This window comes from Manacus candei, unplaced genomic scaffold (genome assembly GCF_025592945.1).
Source record: "Manacus candei isolate 608988 ecotype Guabito, Panama unplaced genomic scaffold, ASM2559294v1 h1tg000043l, whole genome shotgun sequence".
Taxonomy (NCBI): domain Eukaryota; kingdom Metazoa; phylum Chordata; class Aves; order Passeriformes; family Pipridae; genus Manacus; species Manacus candei.
Window position 1 is genome coordinate 3,362,976 of NW_026138091.1, and position 6,311 is coordinate 3,369,286.

Here is a 6,311-nt window from a genome sequence, read left to right on the forward strand (position 1 = left end):
TAAGAGTCCTAAGGATAAAGGAAAGGAAGATATTAGATATTTACTATGCCCTTTTTTGTAACAATATGATATATAGATCAAGGAAATAAATTCAAACCCAGTGTTTGATATTGAACAATTTGGTGGGATTGGAATACATTTTGCTCTCTGAAAACATAGGTATGACAAAAATGTGTCTGTTTAAGATGGCTTTGGAGTCAACAAGAGATGACAACAGAAGAGGACATCTCTCAACCTTGCCAGGTTCAAACAGTCCCAAAAGGAAGCTTGCAACTCAATAGGGGCTACCATGGCTTAAAACAAAGAATGAGAAATTCACATTCCAGTATGTATTGCAAAAATTGGTGATGGAATATGAGAAAGCCAACAGTTTATAAGAGCCCAGTTCTGTGCTGCCTTTATTAGATGAGCATTTCAACTTTTTGGCATTGTAGAACATAACCAAGGGAGGCTTTTTCACCTGGCAGGATAATTCATGTGAGGGAAAATTTGTTCTCTTTCTTGATTTCACAGCACAGCAGAAGCTTGAATAAGTGGAATATGACAGGAAAATCAGGTCTTTTGGTTGCAAGTTGTGATTTTTTAAGAACCAACCTTCACAAGTATTATTAAGAGTAAGAATATTAAACTACTGTAGAGCAATGCTTTTTAAAACCTTTCTAAAATCATAGCTCACATCTATACTTATACCTGGGTATTTTTCTTTCCTTTTCAGAATGTTCTGCACAATACTGCAAATAGTACATATTTATTTTCTCTGTAGCTTTTTGATAGTTGAAAATTAACTTTGGGATAATTCAAAGATCCAGTGATATCTTCAGGTGTTTAAATTACAGTAATTACAACACCTTCTCATTCCTTATTACTGTTAAGGCTTTTCTTCTCTTTTTATTTCTGTGTTGTTTACTTGGATGTATTGGGTCTGGCTGAGATGGAGTTCATTTCCCCACAGCAGCCCTCACAGTGCTGTGCTTTGCATTGGTAGCTAGAAAGGTGTTGATAACACACCAATGCTTTGGCTACTGCTGAGCAGTGCTGGCACAGCACCAGCACTGTCTTTCAACATTTCCCCCCTTCCATGAAGGGGCTGGGGTGGGCAAGATCTTGGGAGGGGACACAGCTAGGCCAGCTAACCCAAACTAACCAAAGGGATATTCCATCCCATATGACGTCAGCTCAGATATAAAAGCTAAGAAAAAGAGGAGGAAGGGCATTCATTATTTACAATGTTTGCTTTCTGGAGTATCCACTACACATGCTGAAACCCTGCTTCCTGGGAAGTGGCTGAACATCTCTTGCTAATGGGAAATAGAGAGTAAACCTTTTCTTTCTCTTTGCTTGTGTGCAGACAAACTTTTCGCTTTTGCTTTAGGAAACTCTCTTATCTCAATCTGTGAGTTGTTTTCCATCCTGTTTTCTCTCCCATGCCCAGCTAGTAAGGGGACTGACAGAGCAGCTGGGTGGGCACCTGGCATCCAGCCAAGGTCAACCCACAACAGTCCTTTTTGGCACCTGAACAGGGATGAGACAAAGGCAGTAATAGATATATATTGCATGCTACAGTAATAGTAGCTATTGAATAACAAGCTCCTGTGAGGGACATGGAGTTTGCTGGCTTCGCTGCTTATAGCTTTATTTTGCTGAGTTTGGGAATATATTAATATAAACAATGGCTCCGTGCTTTGCCCTTACACTGATGGCCTTGTAATGCTGGGGGAGCAATCTTCTGGGGATGATGAGGGAATACACCTTCCTCTCCCTGTCTGAGATTAATGTGAATGGTTTTATAATGAAGTCTCCCATGGTCTTTGCTCATCCTTACTTAACCTGTTTAATACTGTTAATATTATTAACTAATACTCTTGACACACTATGGGGTTCACGGAATCTGGTGTCATCCTCGTGTAAGAGAAAACAAACTTTAGGTAACGAGATATCGAAATGTGCCCTGAGAACTCAGTTCCCAGGTGGCAGAGTGTGTGGAAAGATTTGGGCAGGTTCCTAGAGCGGTTGACAGCTTCCATTACCTGGAACTTCACACCTGAACAGGTATTTGACCCTAGCAAACTGACACATCACCTGATGGAAGGGTGCCTTGCCTACCCTGATCAAAACCAGCAGCTTCTTGTCCTGTACTTGGGCCTGGCCTGTGCCTATCAAGCTGCAGTTCAGTACTCTCAAAGGACTGTGGTAGAGGCAGGAACCCAAACTGCATTTGAGGACAGTATGGCTGAGACAGGGACTCAAATCACAACATTTGCTCATAACACTAAAAAATACACCTTAAATAGGATAATATACCTCACTTTTTCAGCCATTCCCTGCTTGACAATTACCATTTTGGATGCAATGCTCTTGTTAATTTCTGTCGTGCAACATATGGATAATTTCTTTCTATTTCCATTGCATTTAGTATTGCAATAACTCCTGATAGTTCTGCCAGTGTTTCTACTTATCCCTTGAAATGAAAGAATCTTCTCTGCATGCCTAATGTAACATAGTTGTTCTCTACACATAGCTGATGAGCTCTTTGATTGGATTTCAAATATATAAATTATATCACATTATTTCAAGAGTTAATTACATCTTTAGAAAAAGTTCTAAAATTTCTAATTACAACTACCTTTCAGTTTTTGAGATTCCTACTCACGCATTTATATACAATTCCCACTATGGTCATGCCCTGTACAGTCAAACAAATACTGCAGGCTTCCTCACAACACCCTGGAATCCAAAACAGTCCAGATGTGATATTCCCTCTGACTGCCATCACTAGAGGTGGTAGACAAGGTTGCTGCTGAAGGTATTTGGGTGAATGGGTTTCAGCAGGGAGGTGTGAACAACAGGGTGAGTTCTGAAAACATGTGGAAGTTGCTGATGAAAGTGGTCTAACCCGGTTCACAGTTTTATATGGGCCTAAGTAACAGTGGTCCAACCAAGAAGAAGGATGCACTGAACAACACCTTCTGACAAATAAACACAGTTTCCAGCCCCAAAGTCCAGGGCTGGTTGCAGATACCTATCTGCATAATCTTGGTAAGCAGCCTGTGCTTCTTCCGGCTGTTCAGAAGGAAACAAATATATATGCTGCAACCACCAAACAGGAGTCCTAAAGGAAAAACTCCTGGACAGCTGTGCTATGTGGTCATGGGACTGGAAACAATACTGCATGTATAAAGAGGTCTGCTACTTGGAAGAGCAGACGCTGCTGCTACAGACAAATTTTGCCGGTGGCAGTAGATAAATGCAGTCATCCAGATGACAGTTAATATAACAGGGATATGGCTTCAGGATCTGGTTCACCTACTTGGTCTGACTGTTAGACTGTGGGTGATATGGGTTGAAAAGGCTATACTGTACCCCTAACAGACCCTAAAGCTGCCTCCATAACTGAGAATTGAGCTAGGTCTCTCCATTTGTCTCCACACAGCCCATGGCACTGAAAAGGTGTGTTGCAAAATCAAATTGTGTGGTCCAAGGGGCTGGGGGCAACCTCTTTAGTAAAACAAAAACAGCCAGCTTGTAAACATGTTCACCACTGTTTCACAGCCCTGGGATGCAGGCACGTCCACAACAAAATCCACTGAAGTAATTTACCATGGTTGCTCAGGAGCTCAGGAGCTGATAAGGGTTGGGATAGACCCTGCAGCCTCTGCGTTGCTCTCTAGACCCAGACATTGACACCACAACCCTGAACATAGCCCATGCCATCTGCATAGACCAAAGGCCACCAAGAGGTGGATAGGACTCCATGCAAAGCCTTCAGAGAACCGCTGTACCCCGCCATCAGCACATCACAGCAGCACTGAAGGATCTGTGGCCCCAGTGGGGATGTACAGCTGCTCACTACATGGAATGCCACTCTTCTACTGCAGGTATTGTGAAGTATGCCCTAGCCAAAACTGTGTGGCCAAAGGATGGCCATGCATCTCAATATGCAAGAAACTCAAAAAGTCATTGGTATGCACAGCAGTAACAAAATGTTGCAAAGACAAAAAAAGTACAGGGATGTGGATCCACCTTTAGGACAGGCTCCAAGTGAGAGAAAAATACAGGAGATTCACAGGGTCTAGCAAGCAGTAGCTGAGAGAGGTTGACAAGCAATAGAAGGAAGAGGTAGAGTTCACCTGCCAATCAGTTTTATTAGCTGTCCTGAAAACCCACTAAGTGTATTCATTGACATAATATTTATAAAACATTTTCTCCTTTGAACAGATAGCTCATAACCCTGACAGGTGAATCCGAAAAATCGGTCCGAGAAACTGCTCAGAGACTTTTTATCTTTAAGCAGCAAGGTATTTGTTTATTCAACGTTGAGAGCAAGCCAGCTCACGCTGGACAAACTTGCTCAAAGGCTTCACACAAAATCAGCATTTTTATACAATCTTCAGATGTGATTAAATGCATATTCAAGTGATTACAACATCTATCTATGCATATTAATAATAGGTGGAGTATAGGTGGAGCTCAGGAGGGTCTTGGGGCAGTGCTTCTCTTGGCCCTCAATCCTGAGGGTACTTCCACCTCCATGGGTCTGGGGGCTTAAACTCATCTTCCTCAGCTTGACCTTCCTTCTCTTCCATTGTTCTTGACCCGCTCACTGAAGCTTGGAGAAAGCCCTGGCTCCTGGCCTATTTCTTCTATTTAAATGTCTGCCTTATCCTACTGCATTTCTAATTCATCACCTCTAGGCCTATTACATGTTCTTGTACTATTCTCTTAAGCTTTGGTCCAGTAAATAGAACAGAACAAGCACAGACCATTTTGGATGTTGGTAGCTTGTTAGCAGGCCCAAATTTCTTAGTTAACTCTTTTGGGCCTGGCCTCCTGTTTCACAGGAAAAGCCCCTGATCCAAACCTCACTCTACATAACTTTCAAAGGAAATCTGAGTAAAGAAGCAAGGTGTTTGGACAAAAATATCCACCCACAAAACATGGATAAGAGGCGTAAACAATATCAAGGAGAAAGAGATGCGTCACAGCTAGGAGAGCATCTGCAGAAAGACCTTGGCAGATGTAAACAAGAATAAAATTCTATAGAAATGGGCCAAAAAATCTTCACATTTATTATGATGGATACCACAGCACTTCTGCCCAGGGGAAGGGCTCAGCTGAGGCAGCTCTTGTGGAGGGGGCTATATAAACATGAACTTTGAGAAACTGACACCTTTCACAGATGTATCTCACCCATGTATGCTGATTATAATCCTCAGCTGAGCATTTATATTTTCCTAACAACTAATAGTAAATACCATATATCTTTTTTTTTCCTACTATGTTACTTTTCAGTTGTCTCCATGCCTATGGAGACTATCCATCTCCTTTTGGAGGGAAGTGAATTTTTCAAAATTCTAGTCATAGTTTTTGTAACATTCATGATTTAGCCTCACTTTCCAGGGCTAAAACTTTTTTATGTTAAGTTTTTTTTTTTTCCCCTATTGCAATTTGTCCAGCTCTGCTTGTATGGCAGCAATTTCATGGATGAAAGCCTTCCACTGGGGGTAACAGAATATATGTAACAATTTATATTGAGTTTCCATCATGTTGTACCAGTTGCCACATAGGAATAAATTTAGGTTTGCAACACCCTTGTGAGGTAGAGACATAATTATTTTCCTTTATTATAGATTGGAAAACAAAGACTTTATGCAACAAATCTTCAGTCAATCACAGAGCCAAGACTAGATCTCAGCTTTCCCCAAACTGGACTTGTGTTGGCTATTGCAAGACTACTTTCCTGTCTTCGAGATGGTGTTATTTTTCAGATTAAAAGGAACAATATTGTTAATATCAGACAGCTCACAAAAATGTAGGACTGAATGTACACCTGGACATCCTTTTAAAGTAGTTTCTATAACCTAATATATGTACTTTAGAGAGAGCAATGGTGCCAAAAAATTTCAGTGGAAATTTTGAAGTATTTACCACTGGGGTCTATGAACTCTTTGTTGGTTTTTGGTTTCTTGGTTTGTTCGTCTTTTCAAAGTAGCAATTATTTCTGAACTTTTCCCTTCCGTTCTCATTTTTTACCTGGAAAGGAAGGCCTGCTGACTCTGAGCTACAGTTAAGAACACTTTGAGCTCCCCATATCTCAAAGAACTAGAGAATGAGAAATTGTTAGTAATAGCAGCATAATTACCCCTTTTTGGCAGTAAATAGTCTAGTTGTACCTCTAATGGAGCATAAAAATCAAGCCAATTTTAATGGAATTTTAATAAAATGTTTGGAAATTAATTGCAGTCATTGAGATCCTAAAGTTCCAAAGTCACTATACTTTGTCATTTAGCAGACACCTTTGTGATTACTTCTTG